General features: G+C 43.3%; 1 protein-coding gene across 16 annotated transcripts in view; it reads right to left on the bottom strand.

The window, feature by feature from the left end:
• Positions 1-24938, bottom strand: part of FAT3 (FAT atypical cadherin 3) — a 761607-nt gene that overhangs the window by 543436 nt on the left and 193233 nt on the right. The window lies entirely within an intron of this gene.

Below are 24938 nucleotides of genomic sequence, written 5' to 3'. Positions count from 1 at the left end.
ATGACCTCTTTCATGCTCAGCTTTTACCTTAGCATTTCTGTGGCTATATTCACCTATCACACCCCTTGGTAGTTATCGGTTTACACATCTGTCTTCCATATCATATCTTTCAGAAGAGCAGAGTCCATTCTTTTCATGTTGCTATTTCCAGAATCCAGCAAAGTATCTAAGTGGTATCCAATACATGTATTTTAATGCTGAAGAGTCAGACACGACTTAGCGACTGAACTGAACTAAACTGAATGCTGATTTTGAGAGTGTACAATTCAAAATCGAGTCAGTGGAATGGGTTTAATTATCTAATGAGAACACAAGCCTGTTACCAGCTGACAGCAAACTGTTCCCCATAGCTGTGATTTAGAAATGACCTTCATAATAGGTTAACAGTCTTAAAGGAGGAACTAAACTCAACTCAACAACAAAATCAGCACCATTTCTTAAGAACTATCAAAAGAGCAGGTTGTACAAAAGCAATGACGACCAGGAACTCATTCCTAAACTTGAAAAGGGAAATTAACCAAATGATTGTCTCAATAGCCGTTTTATCCTCTATTCCCTTGCTCCATCTTCAGGATCATTCTGCATGGTTGGTATTATCTAAGGGACACATGCAAGCTGCCTTGGCCAAATTTCCCTGGCTGCTGCCTAACCTCCAGCATCTGTCCTGGTATCCACCCTCTGCTCCCACCAAACGTCAGACACATCCATCTTTCTCAGCAGGATGTGGACAGATCTGCACCTCTGAGGGATGTGGAAGAGCCCTGAGAAAGCATCTCACCAGTTTCTGTGAACCAGGACCCACTCAACAACAGTGCCTCGTAGGTGATCTCACGCCTCACGGAAACCTCTTCTGTCTGGCAGTTTCTGGGGTGGCTTGCTAAAATGCTAATTGCTTTCAAGGGGCTGGTGGCAACCACGTGAGCTGTTTATGTCACAAGCCAAGTCAGAGTCCTGTACGGGGTAAAGCACTGATGAAGCTTAGAGACATCTGATCCAGGTGGCTCTGCCCGTGGTTTCTTGCACATGCTTAACAAAACAGCATGTTCATTTTCCCAAAGAAAGAAAAATGTATAAGAAACTAATTCAAGGGTCATAGAAATTAATTATCATTAATGTTAACATGAAAAGTTAAACAGGTTTTAAGGAGTTCTGTCTGTGGGATGGTGGTTTGTTTAAAACACAGCAAAGAAAAAAAAAAATCTTATACTGGAAGACAAATACATTGACCCACATGGTTATTCACACTCTTTCTCACCTTTCAAGTGGTAGAGACGCAGACTTCCCCAGTGGTCCAGCGGTTAAGAATCTGCCTGCCAATGCAGGGGACACAGGTTTGATCCCTGGCCCCGGGAAGATTCCACATGCCTTGGGGCAACTAAGCATGTGTGCTCTTTGAATCTGTGCTCCAGAGCCCGGGAACCACAACGACTGAGCCCACGCCCTAGAGTCCATGCTTTGCAACAAGAGAAGTCGCTGCAGTGAGCAGCCCCAACAGCTGCAACCAGAGAAAACCCAGTGCGGCAACGAGGACCCAGCGCAGCCAAAGACAAATAACACTTTTTAAAATTAAAAGCAAAGTGGTGGAGATTATAACAAAGTATATTTCAGGGGGTCACTTGGACCTTGCAAAGCCAATGGTACCAGGGAAACCCCCAAAGTTAGTCCCAGATTTCAGATGCTTTGAACCACCTGCCTTGTGCCTAGTGGTATTTTTGTTCCTTTCTGACACTATAGATGTTCTTTTGTTCAACCATGACAAGGCAGCGTCTTTCTAAACCACAGCCATGGATATATGAAGTGTGGAGCAAGTTTGCTCCAGTGAGACTCCACTCTTCTGAAACTGTGGCCAGCACAAGGGGAATAAAATACAATTCTGCTATTCCAGTGATGCAGGACAGATTAGCTAAGGGCCTGGGGCATCTGTTCCTATTCCAGGGCTTCTGATGCTATGCCCATCCTGATTCAGACTCGCCAAGAACACACAAACATCCAGGAATGCAGTACCCAAGGCAAGTAACAAACTGAGAGGATGATCAATCTGGGGAACGCGGTCAGCACTCATTGTTGAATAAATTAGATCAGATGAAAACATATTTCAGAGCTGGGAAATGGCAGGATTATTCTAGGCTTATAATTTTACAAAGAGAACAAGTTAAACAGGCACCGTGGTTTTTCATGCTGTAATTGGCAGGAGGATCCATTTTCCTTCTCACACATCAGGAAAAGAAAGTTTCATATTTTTTTCAACTGGGAATGTTCAGAATCAAAGATGTCACTGCAAAAATATTAAAACACAAGCCACATTTAGCCAAGTAAGTGTATTCTTTAGATTTTTTTTAAAGCCCAGTTGCAAGAGAGTAGTATGTGGTACTCTCCTGCTGAGAAAATTATGCCGTTACTATATGTAGCTTTGTCAAATATGTTTCCGAGACAGAACATCATCTAAGCCTGTGTGTTGTATTTCTTGTTGGCGAAGAGGTAGTGAAGAAATACAAAGCTGATGCAATGCTTTAAAAAGGCAAAATAAGAAAAAAACAGGCTAAAATTAAAATTCTATAAATGCAACTACATTTTATTTTGCAATGGAAAACCACATGTGCCAGGGAAATCACCTAGGGGGTCTAACTTTCTAATCAACATCAAGTATTCTGTATTGGCTGGAACACCAACCCAGGACGCATTTTTCTGCTTTGCTCAAGAAACAGCAGACTCTCACTGGGTTCAGACTCTCACTTGTAGATTTAGGGGAGGTCCTGATTTCATTATAGCTCCTAGTGCCCTGCGTAAGACTTAGGGACCTGGAGGGGTGATGGTCTCTGCCCGCTTGTTTTTAGATGTGCATGCTAAGTCACTTCAGTCTCGCCCAACTCTTTGCGACCCTACGGACTGCAGCCCACCAGGCTGCTTGTCCATGGGCTTCTCCAGGCAAGAATACTGGAGTGAGTTGCCATGCCCTCCTCAAAGGGATCTTCCCCACCCAGGGATGGAACCTGCGTCTCTTATGTCTCCTACATTGGCAGGCAGATTCTGTACCATCAGCACCACCTAGGAAGCCCTGTTTTTAGATAAGTGATTTTCTTATAAGCAAAATAACTCAAAGCCTAAGGATATAAGATGAATAGAAATGACAAAGATAGGAGATGATATCCCAGGATGAAGCACAAGAATAAATTATAAGAACTGAGCATTACTCACTGAGCAGTGACCCCTCAAAGAAGCATGTGTCCAAGAGCCCTCTGAGACCTCCTTGCATAACATGCAAATTAGATGGAGAAGGTAGGTGTGGCGTCCCCTGTTTCTATAGCAACTAATGAAAGGACACCCTATGCCAACATCACCAAGATAATACTCACAGGTCTCAGAGTTCCAGAGCGCCTGGGCCATTAAAACGCCCTCTCCTCCATGAAAGGCTCCATTGAGACTGGCCACACCTTCATCTCAGCTCTGCTAAGAACATTTATTTAGTCTTCAACGCTTTACAGACTCATGGGTCAGAAATTTTCCTCTCCTGCCTGTCAACGTATATAGAAATAATGTTCTTGGTGAAAACTCAAATGACCATACAGAAAAGTGTCTTAAATTTTCAACTTGGTGCTGTTCAGCAAACCCACCCACACTATTTCCTTTTATTGCTCTTAGTTCAAGCAGGAAATGCTGAAATTCTAGACCTCCAATCGAGTGTGAAGGGGCCTCTTATGGCAAGATACAGCACAGGGACGCCCAACTCGGACTGAGGAGCTCTCCATAATGAATCTTTCCTCATCCCCTACCCACAGAAACTTAAACAAGAGAGAGAGATAAGAACAGAGATGCAGATGGACAAACATGTGGCACCACTGACCGACAAGATCTCAGGATTCTGGGACTAGAAGAACAAATGATCGTGTAAAGGCACATGTGAGATCCAACAGACAGTCCACAGAAATAATCACTGTCCTCTTTAGTCACCGCCTCTGCTCTTTTACACACTCTAACCACTTGATTGTCACCTGGCTTATGCTGATATCATGCAAGATGGATCCTTTTGTTCCTATTGTACTGATGAAGACAGGCCACTGGGCTGACTGTCTGGACTTTTGCCCCAGTGAATGTGTTTTTAAACCCAGAAGGGCTCCTTTGCTGACTTTAAAAACGGCATAGGTTCGCACTGTGGGAGTTCAACTTTTACTTTGTTAAGACAGCATAAGTAGTTAAAAAAAACTTTTTTTTTGAACTTTGCTAATAACCATGAGTTTGAGCAAGCTCTGGGAGTTGGTAATGGGCAGGGAAACCTGGTGTGCTGCAGTCCATGGGGTTGCAAAGAGTTGGACACAACTGAGCGCCTGAACAAACTGAATTATACTTAAATAAGTTCGGAAAAAAAGAAATGCATTTTTATTCTTATGTAGAAATCACAATAGCTATTGAGTCTGCAGACAAAGGCCAGTACATACATGGAGCTAAGATTCCATGTAATCAATCCCAAGTTCTCCATGAATCCAAGGACAGTATGTTAAAAACACTGCCCCACAGTCTCTTATTTCTGTAGGTAAATTCTCACAAAGAAAAAATAATATGTGAGACTCAAGATATTCATCCACTTTGCCTGCTGAGGCAGAGATCTCAACCAGCACCAGATATAATTTGGGTCTTTGTAACTTTGGAGAAATATGGAAAATTTGGGGAAAGCCCAGACAAGAGCAATGAAAATGATAAAAGGGCTGGAAGGTAGGAGAAAAGGCTGACGAACGAGGATTAATTAGCCTGGTGAAGAAAAGCCAGTGGGGAACTTAATATTCTCCTTGAAATATAGCAAAGGCTGTTATACAAAATATGATCACCATGATTCACAATTCCACAGAGAACGAAAACAGAGGAAACTGCCTTATGGAAAAGCACGACGAATATAGATTAAGTATAAAATAAATCTTTCATTCTAAGAGTTGGAGGCACTAAAATAGATGGTGGCTTGAGGACTTTGCGATTTTGCCTTCCTGCACTGCCTACTCACGTTCTGTCTGCTCCTCTTGCTCAATTTAAATACCACCTCCCCCACAAAACCCCAAGTCTCTCTTTATGCACAGAATATTTCTCAAATTTTAGCGAGCATCAGTAACACCTAGAGGGATCATTAAAATACAGATTCCATCCCCAGAATACGTTCAGATGGGGCCAATGAAACTGCACGTCCAACAAGCGGCAGACCAGAAGACACACTTCCAGAAGCAATGAACTAGATGCAGTCTCTCCCTACTTCAAGTCTCATAAAAATACATCTACTTCTCTGGGCAACTATCATTGTTCTCGTATAAGGCGGCACTAGTGGTAAAGAACCCGCCTACCAATGCAGGAGACAGAAGAGATGCGGGTTCAATCCCTGGGTTGATCCCTGGGTCGGGAAGATCCCCTGGAGAACGGCAAGGCAACCCACTCCAGTGTTCTTGCCTGCAGAATCCCATGGACAGAGGAGCCTGTCAGGCTAAAGTCTGTAGGATCACAAAGAGTCAGATACAACTTAGCACACGCACACATGGCAGCCAATGCACTTTTCTACTAAACTTTGGTCTGATTCAACTTTGAACTTTCTACAATACCTAGCACAATGTGAACAGCATGCACACCCTAAGTAATGCCATCCTTCACTGTTCCCTTAAAAGTGGGTCATTCTGTGAAATAATGCCATCTGCAGCAACGCGGACAGACCTAGAAATTATCACATAAGTGAACTAAGTCAAGCAGAGAAAGCCACATATTATATGGTATCACTTACATGTGGAGCCTAAAAACAATACAAATCAGCTTATGAAACAGAAACAAACTCACAGACACAGAAAACAAAGTTATGGCTACGCAAGGAGAAGGGGGAGGAGGAAGGATAAATCAGGAGACGGAATTAACATATACGCACTACTATATATAAACTAGATAAGCAACATGGATTTACTGTATAGCACATGGAACTATATTCAATATCCTGAAACAACCTATAATGGAAAAAAATATGAAGCTATAAACCTGAAGCTAACACAATATTGTAAATCCACTATAGTTAAAAAAATTTGTTTAAAAAGTGTATCATTCTGACTTTGTAACTTGCCTAGAGGTTTTCCTAGCTTCATCATTTCTCGTGTATTATTTTTTCCTATTTCTTTGCCTAAGTGTCTCCACAGCTTTAAGAGCTTCCAATCTATGTACATGAAATTGTCACATATACCAACTTGTATCTAACATTCAATATCAAGAAAAAAATCTAGTGTGATATATGAAAATTTCCTTCTGATAAGGTTTATTTTTCCTCAGAGTTTTGGCTTATGTCCCCAAGACTATATTCCAAGAAAACAGCAGGAAAGGAGCCGTATTTTTAATTTATTCTTTATTTTGCCTGGTTCTGGCAGGAAGGTCAGGGAGGCCAATGAGCAAATGAGGACCTGGCATGTCTGAAATCATGCTAGTTGCAGCTGAAGTTCAGGTCAGAAACTGATCTGGAAAGTTACTCAATAAACTCCCCCTCCCGCCCATCAGCTATCGAGCTTACTCACTAAAAATTAAATGTAAAACAAATGACACAAGAATTTACACAATAGCAAAAATATGGACCCCCACCCCCTAATGGAAAAAGTGGGGATATGCCTCTTGGGCTTCAGGTTAACTCAAATTGATTCAACAAAGGTGTTTCTCAGATTATATGCCCAGCAACTGGGTCATCATATCATAATCTCTCAGATGTCTCAAAAGCATAGTTAAAGTTCCACTCTTCCCTTAAACTAGTCCCAGTGATTATTCACACACACACATACACACACACACACTACAAAAATTTCAACTACAGTGAACTTTTAAATGGCCACAAAAAGCAATTAGCACACAGGTGAATAAGCCAGGACAGAACACAGTAAAAAGGATTTCTGGATTTGTGGAATCTCTATGCTGCAGTACATCTGATGACAACAAACAAAAATTCACAGAGCACCTTACACAGAGCAGATAAGACTCGTAATCCTAAAAAAGATCCTCAGGTAAAAACAATCTAAAAATTGGACTTGTTTCTATTCCCTATATTTTGACCCTTGCTTCTTCCATGCATTTTTTTTCTTTTCCTAGAATGCATGCTCTTCATTATTTCTTACCACTGAGTAGATAAACCAATGCAACAGCACAATTTAGCAGTCAAAAATTGATGTCCATTCTACTCGACTTCATTTAGGGAAATTCAAGGTCTGTTATCCCAACTGCCAGCACAGAACACTGTCTGAGACGGGCAGAACACAAAAGAAAATTAAAACTACGAGTCCACCGCAATGAAAAACCACAGCAAAAGTGACTCTGAGCTGCGTGAGCTGGTCTGTAGGCACACCAGCTCGTAACGGTGAGATACGGTCGTTTTCTCTTGGAACTGATCTAATGTTGTACTCAATGCCCTAAAAGAAAGGGTTTATTTGGAATATCAAATACAAGGACTGGGACCAAAAATTGATAATAATTTGACAGACTTTCAAGCACAGCTTATTTTCCTTCTACCTGTCACACTAAATAGCACCAACTGACAACTACGCCACAGGCCGAATGAATGAAGATGCATTTGCTGAGCTGAGGAAATGCCGCTGATGAACTACAGCGGAGGACTGGTATTAGCTCATTAGAGGGCTTAATACACAGGCACACCCAGCGTGTTTAACGAAAATCTGCAAAGGTACTGGAATGCAGCTGGTGTGTAACACTAGATGGAATTTTTTTTCTTTAGTACAAAGAAAAGAAGGGGAAAATATGCTTATCTCTTTAAGAATATCAAGAGTCAGGCTGTCCGATTTGTGTTTATAAGTGTGTGTGTGTGTGTGTGTGTGTGTGTGTGTGTGAATGCCTGCAGATGTGCTAAGTTGCTTCAGTCATGTTGACTCGTTGTGACCTACGGACTGAAGCCCGCCAGGCTTCTCTGTCATGGGATTCTCCAGGCAAGAATACTGGAGTGGGCGGCCATGCCCTCCTCCAGGTGATCTTCCCAACCTGGGGATCAAACCTGCATCTCATGTCTCCTGTGTTGGCAGGCAGTTTTTTTTACCACTAGTGCCAACTGGAAAGTCTCACTGCTCTGGGCTCAACTGTGTGTCCCCATATATATATGAAAATTTCATTAAATCAGGTTAATAAACAAAGTGAATATTCTGGGGTGACATTTATTAACATCGGTGCTAAAATCAGGAATAACAATTATATGTAACACTTGGCTAGAGAAATTTAATTTCAAATACAACAAGAAGAAAGCCCAGAAAAGACAGGGACTCTTTTCTCAGGAGACTTCTTTGCAGAGCAGGAAATAAAAACAACACTTTTATACATAATGTTTAATTCATTAACAGTTGACAGGATTATTAAAGAAAAATATTTAAAGATGGGCATACTTTCAAGATGGAGTCCTGCTGAAAATGATTCCATTTTATTTTCTCATCAGAGAAAGGCCTTAGCCTAATCCCATAATTTGAAAGAATAGAATTAAAGTCACTCTCTCATTTACTCAAGTCATTAAAAATGCCTTCCTGAGCCTCACGATTCCACAATTTCCATTGGTGTTAATGTATTTGCTAATCCTCTCATTTTCTCAACATCACCACTTATTCCGGTTGTCACACGTTCTGTATTGAAGCCCTGCTTCTGCAGATTTCTCTTCCCCCCTAGAATATGATCCACTGATTACCGAAAGGGGCATCCAGACCACAAGTTTGCCTATAACCCTGGGGCCCAGCCTGGTCAGGGAGAGAATGCAGTCCCAGTGGACACAGTGGTAAGGGCGGCGGAGGGCTGGCCTCTGGCCAGTGCCCCCTACACACCCTGCCCTGGACGGCATCTCTCAGCTACTGGTAGATTCAACTCATTCTCTCAACTCAGGCTGTGATTCTTACTCCCCTGGCATGTGGAGTTAGGAGAATTAGACCCAGAGAACCTAAGTAACCAGCGAGGTGGACACAGCTGAGCAGAGAAAGCACTGCAAGCTGTCCCCCTGGCCTGGGCTCAACTCTGCCCCCCAAATTCATGAGTTGAAGCCCCAACCCACCAAAGTGTGTGTACTGGAGAAAGGGCCTTGCACGAGGTAATCAAGACGCAATGAGGTTATGAGCACCGCGCCCGGATCCGACAGGGCTGGTGTCCTTAGAAGATGAGACGTGTGCGGGCCATGTCTCCTTCCCCGTGGCTCCTGCCATCCCACCCTCTCTCCATCTCTCTGGGCGAGCAGTCAGATGGAAGAGGCACATGAGGCCAGGGCCATCGAACAAGCCAGGAAAGGAGCTCTCACCAGAGACTGAAGCCTGCCTGAACCTTGATCTCGGACTTCCCAGCCTCCAGGGCTCTGAGATAATAAACTTCTGTTCTTTAAGGCCCCCAGTCTGTGCGATATTGTTATAGCAGCTCGAGCTGGCTGAGACACTTGCTTTAAAGCTCTCCCTTGCCACGTTGCCTCATGGCAGTTTCTACAGCAGAAGCCTCCTTCTGATCCCCTTGGACTTTCATTGTCTCCTTATTAGCTATATCCATATGAATGAAATAGATGATTCTGCAGGAGGCTCATCATAATTTAACAGGAATTAATGCCCTCTTATTATAAAGGACCCGACAAGCCGTTGCTTCACAGTCAGCCACAACTGGAATTAATTCGTGTCAGATGAACATCAAGAAAAATCCATTTATGACCCTGAAGTCATGAAATTTAGCATAATTACACATGCTCTTGTTTGGGTAATTTTTTCTCTCCTCATTAAATTAAGGGTCTACATTCGATTTCAATCTGATCAGTCCTGACTAGTTATATGTCTGTAATCAAGGGCATTTCCTCTCAAATCAACCCAGGGTTTTGCAGGCAAACTATACTACGAGCATGAACAGAAACCAAGGTACTGAGTACTGAAAACTCAGAAGGTAACACTTTACTGACAGCAGAGAAACTCACTTTTACTATTTATTCATGCTTTCCCTCAACAGCTATTTGTCGAGTGCCTACTATGCACTAGGCAGTGTTCTGGGTGTTTGGGAGACATATGAAGTAACAGTGGAGGAGGAAATGGCAACTGCCTCCAGTGTTCCTGCCTGGAAAATCCCACGGACAGAGGAATCTGGCGGGCTACAGTCCATGGGGTCGCAGAGAGTCGGACGCGACTGAGCACGATGAAGTCATAGCATGTGAGCATCATTGTGAGAAGCTCAAGAGTACGTGCCTGCCTTTCTTTTCACCTCTGTATCCTCGACTCCTCAACAGCACCCAGCACTTAGTATTCGTTCCATCATCCAATGAATGAATAAACAACTTTTTCAAAAAGAATCCTTTTAGTGTTACCACTCAAACTCCATCTCCCTATCTTTCTCTCTCAAACATACTCTGCCCCCTTTACTCTCTCGCAATATCTAATTTTTCTCGCAAATAAAATCATCTGGTTTAAGCCTGAACAAAGAGACTTCCCTCGAGGCAGGTCTCTGGCAGGTAGAATAATTGTCATCTTCAGAAAAGTTCAGTCTTCCAGGGTCTCTTTCTCTAATTATCTCCAGAGGTCAAGCTTTCTAAGATAATAAGGGAAAACTTCGTCAGTCATTAACTTGACAATGTCATGAAGAAACAGAGGCGTCTCCTGGGTTTGGAGGGTGGATTCGTTGGCTGGCTGGAAAAAGGGCACAGATCTGGAGAATCTGTTGTTGCCTAGAAGGATGTGTCTGTCTAATCCACGTTGGCAACTTCAGGTGCCAGGGTCCCAGAGGCACCTGGAATTCGCCCACTGGGAGCTACTAGGATGTGCTGTTCCTGGCTCCCGGAAAGGGATTGAAATCAGTGCCCCTCGAGGCCAGGCTCATGGAGCCCATAACTGGAAAGACTCCACATAAGTTATCTTTCCCTTTGGAAAAAATTCTAGAAGTCCATGCAGTCTGCACAGCTTTCCGGCCAGCAAATTAATCATGTGCATAAAGCAAAGAAATCAGATTATGTTTGGGGAAATCAGATGCTGTTCCCTTGGTTACTCTAATTTAGGAAGCACTAAGCTATTTATTTAAGGAAGGGAACAATTAGCTACAAAAGAATTTTTAAAGATCCCTTATGTGCTAAATATACAATTAGAAAGGAAGTATTTAAACTGCTACTAAAATATGGTTTTATCAGGGACTGGGGGAGCACAAGGAATAAGAAATAAAATAGCTCTTGTTTTCTAGATTACTAACTCCTGAAACAATTTCTCAAAGAACAAGACAATCTCCATAGAAACATTAAGACAGAGTCATAGAATGTATGGCTCAAATGGTAAAAGAGAGGCCTTTTAAAAATTCTGCTGTTGCCACACTAAAAGGAGGAAATTGAGCTCTCAGTGGTGCCTGGGTAGGATATATAAGAAGCCGTATATAAATCAAGCAACATGTATGCATGAACCAAAGCATGAAGCTTTTTTTAACCGCTTTTACAATAACAAGTCACATTTAAAGTGTCAAGCTTACATCCTAAAAGAGTCAAAGCTTTCATGACTTTAAGCTTAAACTGATTTTGCAAAAAGCAAAATGTTACTGGTCGTAGAAAATTTTAAATATTTGCAAACTGTCTAAGAATAGAAAATCTGTGGCCACTTCCATTTCCTACTTTCTCTACCCCACTAAATGCATACTTTTTTGAAAAGTTCTCCAATTAGTTCAAAGATGTCAGTGTATAAATAAATGGGAGCCTCGTTCTCATGCCACCTTTTGTGTGTGTGTGTCTGTGGGTTCAGTTGTGCTGGCCAATTCTTCGCGACCCTGTGGACTGCAGCCAGCCAGGATGCTCAGTCCGTGGATTCTCCAGGCAAGAATACTGGAGGGGGCTGCCATGTCCTACTCCAGGGGATCTTCCCAAACCAGGGATCGAACTTGGGTCTCTTATGTCTCCTGCACTGTCAGCTCAGTTCTTTACCACTAGCGCCACCTAGGAAGCCCATCCTTTGATACCACTCAAAAGAAGACTGGATGAGATCATGATATAAAGTTCCTCCCAAATAGTACAACCTCTTTTAACAGGGTTTGAGAGGCTCTGCCGCCCTGAATATCACATACCACCCCCGGATATACCTCAAGATCGTTTTGCTTCTCTGAAGCACCACAGGAAGGCATTAGGAAAGAATCCTGCATGATCAGAATGATATATGTAAACTTGAGGAAAACAGAAGCAACCTCTACATTTGGAAGTGAAGGATCTGTCAAACAGGAGAGTTCTGCTTGGGAAGAAATGGCCATGAGAACATAGGAAGCAGCAGTAAATATGAGAAGTTTTAGGACAACTGCCAGTAAGGCAGCCTTACCCACTGGTCACACTGGGCTCGGAGGCCACGACCCACACACAGAGGGGTCAAGCTGGGACCAAATACAGAGGGAAGACCTCCAAATCCACCAGCACTCACTGAGGAACAGTGCTGAGGACCTGACAAAGATGGATCATATATTCTAAACCATCCAGGATCGTTTCCTTGGGATAAGATTCTTCCCACTCTTTGCTATTCTTTCTCCTGCCTGACAAAATTAATCACTACCCGCCCCCCCAGGCCTCCCATCCCCAGTCATACATTCCATCAGGACAGCACCTGTTGCAGAGCATTTCAGTTACAGACACATCTGTCTTTTCAGTTGCAAAACTCCTTGAAAGCAGGAGTTGCATCCTTTTAACCCTTGTACTCTGGAATAATGGCAGAGAGATTAACATAGAATCGATGCTTGATGAAATGGTTAGATAGCATCACGACTCAATGGACATGAATCTGAGCAAACCCTGGGGAGAAGTGAAGGACGGGGAAGCCTGTCATGTCCACGGGGTTGCAAAGATTCGGACAACACTTAGCAACTGAACACAACAATTTGCTACACGGAGAAACAAATGAATACATTCATAGATAAAAGTTCCAAAACCTTTAGCTGTTTTTCTTTATAGGATAAAATCCATAACCAATATTTCCCATACTTATCTTCCACCACTCCTTAATGCAAACTCTTCTCGCTGGAGCAGACTTACCTACATGGACTTACACCTTCCCACATCTAAACCTTTAATAATGGACTAGAACATTCTTATAGATCTGCTCTACCTCTGAAAATGGCAACCCCAAATTTGAAGGTCTAGTTCAAATCTGACTCTTTTATTTTGCCATCTTAGATGCTGTCCCCAGCTTTCATCTCTAAACATCCACGTTCTCCTGGTCTGTAATATCCACAATCACATGTTGCAGTGAATCGTATTTAACTTGCTTTTTCTGGGAGCCTATGTTCCAAAAGCCAACCCTCCTTTTTATGGAATAAGCGGGAGTAGGAGTGGCTCAAGGAAGCACAGATAGTGAGAAACCCAGAAACAGAACAATTTAAGAGGACACTGAGGGTAGGGACTTAGAAGACTGGGTAAAATAGAGAAGAAACAAAAACCCTAATAGGAGATCAGCGTAATGAGATATCTTGCTCAGCGATCGCAATCTGCTTCCACTTGTTGCCACTGAGGTCTTCTTTTTCTCTCTACCCTTACCTCTTTTTGTCTTCGTCAGAAACAGAATAGAGGGTGGGGAGCTTAGGCTCAGAATTACGCATCTTACTCACCCATTAACAGCTCTATGACTGAGCAAATTACTTAACTAACCCCTTTAATCTGTTAACCAGTTTTTTTAGTTGACACATATCTTAGTGTGACACTATCTCCTAGGAGAAATACTTCTTAGACATAATGTATTTTTGTAGGTTACACTGCTGGGTTCAGTTGCTAGTAATTTATTTGGGATTTTCACATTTATATTTGCAAGTGTGAATTGCCTACACAACTTGTCTTTTTTGCCCTACTCTTTTTTCTCTTTACCTTTCAGTTTTGGAAGTTTTATTGACTAACTTTAAAATTTACCTATTCTTTTAGTGATATTAAATCTGCCTATGAATCTATCAAAGGCATTTTTTGTTTCTGTTATCATTATTTTTTTATTATTATTTTAATCATTACCTCACAGCTCAGTTGGTAAAGAATATACCTGCAATGCCAGAGACCCTGGTTCAATCCTTGGGTTGGGAAGATCTGCTGGAGAAAGGATAGGCTACGCACTCCAGTATTCTTGGGCTTCCCTTGTGGCTCAGCTGGTAACTAACCCACCTGCAATGCAGGAGACCCTGGTTCGACCCCTGGGTTGGGAAGATCCCCTGGAGAAAGGAAAGCTGCCCACTCCAGCATTCTGGCCTGGAGAATCCCATGGACTGTATATTTCACGGGGTGGCAAAGAGTCAGACACAACTGAGCAACTTTCACTTCTCTGCTGACATTAACCACATGGGTTTGTATCTTGTCTATTTTTTTCACTAGAGCCTTTATAACATATGAACCATAATTATTTAAAATTTTTTGATCATTGCAAAATCCATATGATTTCTGGGCCTGGTTCTATGATTGTTTTGTCTCATCAGACTGTACCTGTGTGTGTGTGTGCACACGTGTGCATGTGTGTGAGTATGGGAGAGAATTTTTTCTTGCCTTTTGGAATGATCATTTCTTACTGAAAGCAAGACGTGTAGCATAGAATAACAGTTACTGAAAGAAACAGGACTTTACTGTGAGAATCCATATTAACCTGGCGAGGAGAGAAGCTGCTTCATGCTTGGTGTAGCTGTTGGGTACCCGAGGTTTCAGATCCTTCCAGTGGCCTTCCCCGTCCCTCCTCTCTGGGCGTTTGGACTTTCCTGTTTCCTGTTTCTCAGAGAGAGCCCGTGTTTCGCGGTCTCTTCAGCGTTCCCCCCCAGCATTCCCACTGGAGGCTGGCTGGTGCAGGGCCCGGGTGTGGGGGAGAGGGGTGTCCTCCAACGCGCTCCTGTGTCTCAGGCTAGTGAGCCCGTCTCAGGGGTGCCTCTGGCCCTGTCCAGGAGCACAGGCCTATTTCTCCCCTCTCCCCTAATAGTCTTCCTGGCGGTAACATTTCCAGTCTCTTTCCTCAAACTCCCTCCCCTGTTGACTATGGCTTGTAACAGGCCATTGGAACATTCTGGCCAGCCCACTATTTCTCTTCCCTGAGGTGAGGGGAGAGGCCTGGAACAGCTGAAGCGGGGCCAGTTCCCCTCGCTCATCGGGGATGAGGTGTCAGAACTGCGCTCTGGAAAAGCCCTCACGGCTGCAGAGCAGACCTGTGTCAAGGAGAGGGGCCTGGAGGAGCCCCTTTGCTCACCCACCCCCTTTCCCGAGGCTCTGAGGGGCACTTTTCAGCGTCCTCTTCCTGAGCATGGGTAGGTTCCAGAGGTGTGGGCGTGCGTGCTCCACCACTTCAGTCTTGTCTGACTTTCTGTGACCCCAGGGACTGTAGCCCGCCAGGCGCCTCTGTCTATGGGATTCTCCAAAGAAGAATAGTGGAGTGGTGGCCCTCCTCCAGGGGATCTTCCTGACCCAGCGATCGAACTCAGGTCTCCTGCATTGTAGGAGGATTCTTTATCCACTGAGCCACCTGAGAAACCCGGGTTCCAGAGGTAAAGACTGTGAACAGCGGTGACCCACTTAGCCCTCAGCTCCCAGGAGCTTTTCAGTCTTCCACCTGTCTGTTCTCAGCCATCAGGAATTCATCGGAATTACTATTAAAATGTCCTACTAGTTTATGGCACTTGCTGGTTTCCGTTCCACGTAACCAAATTCCAAGAAAAGTCAATGTCCAATTGGATCCGGTGTTGCTATGGACTAAGGATGCTTCCTGTCAGGACAGTAAACAAAGGATACTGCAACCATTAGCCCAGAAGGTAAGACCTGAGGGAACTCGGGATGGAAAGTGAATGTCATCAAGCCATCAGACACTGCAGCCATCCCTGGCCATGGTGTACCCTGAGGACACTTAGGAGCAGAAGGCACAGGATACTAGCCTCATATAACTGAGGTCCATATCACAGGAAGTGATAAAAGACTCCTGCATCTTCCCATTACAAAGAAAAGTGCTAAATCCCTTAACTTGAGATATCTGCTTTTCCTTAATTAACACTAATCTGTCCATGTTCCAACAACCTGATCTTTATTACAAAAACTCCTATATATCCTGAGTCCCTCCCTTACTTCTTTGGAGCAGTCTCTTAAAGTTATCTGATCGGCTATGTCCCAGGGTTAAGTCCCCAGTTTTGTCTGCCAAGTAAAAAAAAAATAACTCTCAACTTTTAGGTTGTGTATATTTTTTAGTCAACATTGTAGTGTTGAGAGTAAAAATATCCTAGCTCTCTACATGTCAGAGATGGAGTTAGAAGTCTCCTTTTCATGGTTTTAATCTTGTTGGGTTTCTATTTCTTTTGGGGTCAATTTAAGTAATCAATTCAAATTAGAGTCTGTTTGATCTAAGACCCAACCATTTTCTATACCCAGAATGGGAAGTGACTGGTGCTGCTCTCAGGAGCTTAGTCATGGACAGCATGAAGGGCATGGAAACCAGTTGGGAGACCTGACTTCTAGTTGACTGCTTCTGGTCAAACAACAGGGAGGGAACACAGCCCGGCCCATCAACAGAAAATTGGATTAAAGATTTATTGAGTATGGTCCCGCCCATCAGAACAAGACCCAGTTTCCCCCTCAGTCAGTCTCTTCCATCAGGAAGCTTCCATAAGCCTCTTATCCTTCTCCATCAGAGGGCAGACAGACTGAAGCCACAATCACAGACAACTAGCCAATCTGATCACATGGACCACAGCCTTGTCTAGCTCAATGAAACTATGAGCCATGCCCTGTAGGGCCATCCAGGATGGACGGGTTATGGTGGGGAGTTCTGACAAACATGATCCACTGGAGAAGGGAATGGCAAGCCACTTCAATATTCTTGCCTTGAGAATCCAATGAAAAGCATGAAAAGGCAAAAAGATATGACACTGAAAAATGAACTCCCCAGGTTGGTAGGTGCCCAATATGCTACTATAGATCAGGGGAGAAATAACTCCAGAAAGAATGAAGAGACGGAGCCAAAGCATAAACACACAGTTGATGTGACTGGTGATGGAAGCAAGGTCTGATGTTGTAAAGAACAATATCTCATAGGAACCTGGAATGTTAGGTCCATGAATCAAGGCAAAAAGGAAGTGGTCAAACAGGAGATGGCAGAGTGAACATCAACATTTTAGGAATCAGTGAACTAAAATGGACTGGAATGGGTGAATTTAACTCAGATGACCATTATATCCACTACTGTGGGCAAGAATCCCTTCGAAGAAATGCAGTAGCCCTCATAGTCAACAAAAGAGTCCGAAATGCAGTACTTGGATGCAATCTTAAAAATGACAGATGATCTCTGTTCATTTCCAAGGAAAATCACTCAATATCATGGTAATCCAAGTCTATGCCCGACCAGTAATGCTAAAGAAGCTGAAGTTGAATGGTTCTATGAAGACCTACAAGACCTTTTAGAACTGACACCCAAAAAAGATGTCCTTTTCATTATAGGGGACTGGAATACAAAAGTAAGAAGTCAAGAGATACCTGGAGTAACAGGCAAATTTGGTCTTGGAGTACAAAATGAAGCAGGGCAAAGGCTAACAGAGTTTTGCCAAGAGAACGCACTGGTCATAGCAAACACCCTCTTCCAACAACACAAGAGAAGAATCTACACATGGATATCACCAGATGGTCAATACTGAAATCAAATTGATTATATTCTTCACAGCCAAAGATGGAGAAGCTTTATACAGTCAGCAAAAACAAGACCAGGAGCTGACGGTGACTCAGATGATGAACTCCTTATTGCCAAATTCAGACTTAAATTGAAGAAAATAGGGAAAACCACTAGACCATTCAGGTATGACCTAAATCAAATCCCTTATGATTACACAATGGAAGTGACAAATAGATTCAACTGATTAGATCTGATAGACAGAGTGCCTGAAGAACTACGAGCAGAGGTTTCTGACATCGTACAGGAGGCAGAGATCAAGACAATCCCCGAGAAAAAGAAACCCAAAAGGGCAAAATGGTTGTCTGAGGAGGCCTTACAAAGAGCTGAGAAAAGAGAAGTGAAAAGCAAAGGAGAAAAGGAAAGATATACCCATTTGAATGCAGAGTTCCAAAGAATAGCAAGGAGAGATAAGAAAACCTTCCTCAGTGATCAATGCAAAGAAATGGACAAAAACAACAAAATGGGAAAGACTAGAGATCTCTTCAAGAAAATTAGAGATACCAAGGGAGCATTTCATGCAAAGAAGGGCACAATAAAGGACAGAAATGGTATGGACCTAACAGAAGCAGAAGATATTAAGAAGAGGTGGCAAGAATACACAGAAGAACTGTACAAAAAAGTTCTTCATGGCCCAGATAATCACGATGGTGTGATCACACACCTAGAGCCAGACACCCTGGAATGAGAAGTCAAGTGGGCCTTAGGAAGCATCACTACAAACAAAGCTAGTGGAGGTAATGGAATTCCAGTTGAGCTATTTCAAATTCTAAAAGATGATGCTATGGAAGTGTTGCACTCAATATGCCAGCAAATTTGGAAAACGCTGCAGTGGCCACAGGACTGAAATAGGTCAGTTTTCATTCCAATCCCAAACAAAGGCAATGCCAAAGAATGTTCAAACTACAGCACAATTGCACTCATCTCACACGCTAGGAAAGTAATGCTGAAAATTCTCCAAGCCAGGCTTCAATGGTACACGAACCATAAACTTCCAGATGTTTAAGCTGGATTTAGAAAAGGCAGAAAAACCAGAGATCAAATTGCCAACATCAGTTGGGTCAAGAAAGCAAGAGAGTTTCAGAAAAACATCTATTTCTGCTTTATTGACTATGCCAAAGCCTTTCACTTTGTAGATCACAACAAACTGTGGAAAATTCTTAAAGAGATGGGAATACCAGACCACCTTACCTGCCTCCTGAGAAATCTGTATGCAGGTCAAGAAGCAACAGTTGGAACTGGACATGGAACAACAGACTGGTTCCAAATCGGGAAAGAAGTACATCAAGGCTTTATATTGTCACCCTGCTTATTTAACTTATGTACATCATGCAAAATGCTGGGCTGGATGAAAAACAAGCTGGAATCAAGATTTCTGGGAGAAATATCAATAACCTCAGATAGTCAGATGACACCACCCTAGCAGAAAGCAAAGAAGAACTAAAGAGCCTCTTGATGAATGTGAAAGAGGAGAGTGAGAAAAGTAAGCTTAAAACTCAGCATTCAGAAAACAAAGATCATGGCATTCGGTCCCATGTCTTTATGGCAAATAGATGGGGAAATGAGATATTACTTTGCTAACAAAGGTCCGTCTAGTCAAAGCTATGGTTTTTCCAGTAGTCATGTATGGATGTGAGAGTTGGACTATAGAGAAAGATGAGTGCAGAAGAATTGATGCTTTTGAACTGTGGTGCTGGAGAAGACTCTTGAGAGTCCTTTGGACTGCAAGGAGATCCAACCAGTCCATCCTAAAGGAGATCAATCCTGAATATTCATTGGAAGGATTGATGCTGAAGGTGGATCTCCAATACTTTGGCCATCTGATGCAAAAAACTGACTCATTGGAAAAGACCCTGATGCAGGGAAGGATTGAGGGCAGGAGGAGAAGGGGACGACAGAGGATGAGATGGTTGGATGGCATCACTGACTCAATGGACGTGAGTCTGAGTAAGCTCCAGGCATTGGTGATGGACAGGGAGGCCTGGAGTGCTACAGCCCACAGGGTTGCAAAGAGCTGGACATGCAGAGCGACTGAACTGAACTGAATTAAGTAATCTATATATTTTCTAGAATTTCGTGCATTTCATTTAGATTTTTTAAAGTATCGGCACATGGTTGTTGATGTCATTCTCTTTGTGACTCTATGTATGTACACAATTTTTAAAATTTCTACTAACCCTCTAAATGTGGCTTCCCAGGTGGCGCTAGTGGTAAAAACCTGCCTGCCAGAGACCTGGGTTGTTCCCTAGGTCAGGAAGATCCCTTGGAGGAGGGCATGGCAACCACCTCTAGTATTGTTGCCTGGAAAATCCCATGGGCAGAGGAGCGTGGCAGTCTACAGTCCATAGGATCGCAAAGAGTCAGACACACCTGAAGCGACTTAGCATGCATGCACGTAACCCTATAAACAGGCATTTTTGATTATTACTGATTTGTGGTTCCTCTCATTTGTTGATCATACCAATTTTCATTGTTTTATCATATATTTTACTTAATTTCTACTTTTATCTTCCCTCTGTTGAGTCATTCATCATATTGTTATTTATATAGCATTTAAATTTCCACGTTTCAGTGGCTTTGGGAATAAAACTACAGAGAGTACTTTTCTCATGAAGATGTTGGTAAGAAAATGCACATTTGACAAAGAATAAGGAATGCAAAAATGGAAGATGATATGACCACTGACTGGCAAGCCACCACCATACTTTTACTTTCAGATATCTTTATTTGAAATTCCTCCATAATCTGGCTCATGTACAGTTCTAACCATTTCTGACCAACTTTATCTTCTGAGCATTAGGCCTGTTTGTTGAGTGCTGTGATCTGCAGAGAAAACACTTAAAAGAGCACAATCAAAGTCAAAGCATATTCCTTGTGCCGATAAGCGATCCAAGGCTATGACAGTTACAAAGAAAACGGCTCTCAGTTGTTTCAAGCCAGGCTGCAGACCTCCCGTGTATTTCTCTGGCTTTATCTCACCAAGTTAATAAAACACCACTTGACATTTCCTAGTAAATACCTAGTGGAGATACATATCTGCCTTTTTTATTCAGCTTAAACCCATTCTGCTCGATAAAAATACTGACACAGGCAAAATTCACCTACATCAGTAGAGAAAGCCCTTTCATGGTGAGGGATGTGTTCTCTTCCTAACAATCTGGGAGATGCTAAGAAGAGCCAGGATGAGCCAATAACCCCTGCACCAAGATAAGAGCAGACACCCCAAGTCCACACCAAGAGCATCCTTGAGGTAGAGCAGGCATACAGAAACACGTCTATCAAGCTCCTTATATTTTTCCATGCTGTTTCACTTTTAATGAACATCCTATTGTCTGGTTTATGGGCAGGCCACTCAAGGTGGCTGTTCTGCTCAACCAGGGCCTGCTTCACCTACACCCTACTCACCTGCCTACGTCCTCACCCCTCCCCAGCTAGAGACTGTTCTTATCAAAAGGATGGGGGTGCATGTCCCTCTGCCAGTTTCCCTGGTAACTGATGAGCCAACCTGAGGCCAATTTCCCCTCTAACTGGCCATCTCCCCCTAACCCCAGGAGCAAAAGCTGCACCCACATCCTGCCATCATTCACAGTAGATAGTGGAGTTTGCTTCAGGACCTTGCTGCAAGCCTATAAGCTCCTCTCTGCTGCTGACTCCAGGCTCTTTCTTCAGTCTTAAAACTGGGCAAGTGCCAGCCATATAGGCTTGAAGAGTGTACCCCAGCAGCTGGGTTCTGCTTTCCCGACCATACGTTCTGTACCTGTGACAGATATACAGATGGGGAGGGCTGCAGAAGGTTTAGACAAGAGGCCCTAAATGGAGAACTGATTCAGGTAAGCGCTCCTCAAAATGTGAGAGCTCCTTAATCCACCAGCATTTACCCAACTCACCAAATCAACCACTGCTCTGGATTTCTTCATAAAATAGGAACCCACACCCATGGTTAGACTGAAGGGCCTTAGCCAGGAGACAGTTCTCCAGGATCCCTCCTCTTTTGCCCCCACCAACTGAGCTGTTAAGCTCACTGAGAATCAGCTGGGTTTGTGCCCTAAACAATGTACACCAGTTTTACTTGTTAACAAAACTGTGCAATTTAATTAAATACTGCAAAAGCTAATAGAATATGAGTGTTAATAAAAAGAAAATTAAGTTGAATGAGAGTTGCTTTTTGTTAAATTAGCCATCAAATCAGACATGAGCAAGACTATTGTGGGGGCTTCCCTGGTGGCTCAGATGGTAAAGAATCTGCTTGCAATGCAGGAGACCCAGGTTCGATCCCTGGGTTGAAAAGATTCCCTGGAGAAGACAATGAACTCCAAACTCTTGCCTGGAGAATTCCATGGACAGAGGAGCCTGGCAGGCTATAGTCCATTGGGGTTGCAAAGAATTGGGCATGACTGAGTGATTCACACACACACATACACACACACACAAGACCATTGTGAAACTTTCCAGGAAAATACTTAACTATATTTTCTACATCAGTAGAGAAAGCTCTGCTCAGAATTCTACACTCAAATTGCCTTGTGTTTTTAATTCTCACTCTAGTATTTAATCCATTATTTAAAAAAAAAAAAATCTCCAAAAGAAAACTATGGCTTTACGCAGAAAAAATGTGGCTTTATGCAGAAAAATTCTGCATATGGGTTTTATGCAGAAAAATGATGTAAAATGTCAACCATGGCATTAAAACAACAGCAACAGCAACAAATAAAATTCTTGGTCCAACATTAAAAGACTGGAGAATAAATGAATAATTTCTATCTTGTATGATATGTGTATATAATTGTTGGTATTAGGAATTTTTTGATTAACAACTACAGATTCAGATTACATCAGATATAATGGATTCTGTATAGTTTCACTCATAATTTCCTACTCATTTTCACTTCATCTTTACTATATCTAACTTGTTACTTAGTCACTAGGTGCATCTGTCTCTTTGCAGCCCCATGGATTGTAGCCCGCCAGACTCCTCTGTTCATGGGACTTTTCAGGTAAGAAGACTGAAGTGGATCACCGTTTCCTCCTCAAGGGGATCTTCCCCACCCAGGGATCCTGCACTGGCAGGCAAATTCCTTACCGCTGAGCCACCAGGGAAGCCAAAGAATTAACTTACTCAATATCTTATCATAATCTCTTCTTAAGTTTCACTACAATCCCGTAAATTGTGGATTAAAATCCCTATTTTTTTTAACAGAATGAAACGAAGATCAGAGAGGCCAGGTTCAAACACAGAACCACTGTCTTCAATGGTATTTCAAACTTACATGAAGTTAATTTCACAAGAAATAAGCAACATTTTTCATAAGAGAATAGACATTAAGATATTACTTAAGGATTGGTGATCATGATGGATTGAATCACGTCCCCCCCAAAAAAAGATATAGTCACATCCTAACTGGGGGGACCCCTCACTCCAGTCCCTCAGAATGTGATCTTATTTGGATAGAAGGTCTTTACAGAGGTAATCAGGTTAAAATGGAACTACTAGGGTGAGTCCTAGTTCAATACGAATGGTGCTCTAATGAAAAAGGGAAATCTGCCCAGGGACCGACACACACAGAAGACCATGCAAAGACACACAGGGAGAACCCAGGACACCAAAGGTCGCCACACACCCCCGAAGCGGAGAGGAGGCAAGGGAGGTTCTCCCCTGGAGCCATCAGCGATAACACGCCTAAGCCAGCCTTGACCTCTGGCCTCCAGAGCTAAGACAATACATTTCTGTTATCTTCAGCTACCCCGTTTGGGGGCCAGTCTCACAGCACCTAGGAAACTAACACGGTACTGTTTCTCAAAGGCCCCTGCAGAGTCCCTCTGGAGCCTGTGCTTGTGTGGCTGAGGATGGGTATTCGGGTTCACAAGGTAACATTTGATTCCTACGGTAGACTGTGACCCAAAGCAGTTTGTGAAACAGTGTTCCATAACACAGGCAAATAAAAACCTATCGGGCAATCTCCTAAAGACAGAGATTAAAAAAAAAAAAAATTCTGGGGGAAAAAAAAAAAAGAGCTGGAGCATTTGCAGGGTGGTGAATGGAGGGAGGTGCCAACACAGAAGTAGCTTTGCTGGGAAGACGGGCAGGGAGAGCCATACGGTTAAACAGACTAGCTGGTGGTCAGGCCAATATGCTGCACGAAACTGGCTGTGGGTCGCGGGCAAGAGAAGACGAAAATAGCTGTTTTGGCAGGTATTTGGGGAAAAGGTTTTCACCAATCCACTTTGCATAAGTGAAAACAATTTAATCGAGCCCCAGCTTCAAAAAAAAAAAAAAAAACCGTGTGAGGCGTGTTAATGATGTTGGGAACTCCATCCAGACACAGACACGGACAAGATGAGAGTAATGGAAAAGCAGACCTTCAGGGACCCATGTGCCGTTGACAGCAGACGGCAGAAGATTGCTTAATATTCTTACACAATTAAACTAATTCCCATTAAGCTGCATTCACATACCATAAACAAGATCTCCCAATCCCTTAGAAATTAACTTTTCACATCTAGGCAAATGTATTGCTTAATGCCCAAATCCCCCAAATTCTAGTCCTTTTTTAAAAAAATAAAAAAACCAGAAGCCAGGCATTTGACAGTTCCCTGCTTTTGCTGCTGGCTCTTCAGGAATTTGGCAGTTGACTCTCTGGTCACTTTGTAGCTTGCTGTCCATACTTTGCACCTGCACTCATCTCTTTTAAATCCCTCAGAGTCTCAGGAGGAGATATGTGTCTAAGTGTGAGCTGTGCAGCAAAGGCCCCCGGGGCCCAGGTCCCAGCCCGCCTGGATCGGACCTGGCCGGGGAGACCTGGTTTACACACAGCGGCAGATCCATAGTGCGGTGTGCGGCTAGCATTACGGTAACGGGCACTGAGCTGTGCATGCAGCAGCCGCTTGCCCAGCCCAGGACTCTGGGCAAGGACAGCGACCAGACGAGCAGGTGCAGCCCAGATGACAGCATGCCAGGCCGGCTCATCGCACGACCTGTTCTGCTTACTGAGTAAGTCACTGGGTTTCTTTAGTCGTCCCTTTGACACCCTTACTGGCTACATACATTTGTGCATGACTGAGATTTGGTGATAATGCAGCTCTTCCTCTATGAATGATAACACGGTGCTAATTATAGGAGCTTTGAGGCACCTACATTGTGTCACAATATGCATTACAACAGCAAGCCTAAAACTGCTGACAGTCAACTGCTGAATCTCTGAAGAGCTAGGAGCAGAAGCAGGGTACTGTTGCATGCCCCATGCACCCTGCACTCAACACCACCAAAGGGGTGGGCAAAACACCTCAGCCACCCACCTGGCCCGGTCCCTGGACTCACCACCACCCCCACCCAGGAAG

Source organism: Cervus canadensis, chromosome 29 (genome assembly GCF_019320065.1).
Source record: "Cervus canadensis isolate Bull #8, Minnesota chromosome 29, ASM1932006v1, whole genome shotgun sequence".
NCBI classification, from domain to species: domain Eukaryota; kingdom Metazoa; phylum Chordata; class Mammalia; order Artiodactyla; family Cervidae; genus Cervus; species Cervus canadensis.
Note: the sequence above shows the minus strand (reverse complement) of the source record. Positions and strands in the feature narration are given on the sequence as shown.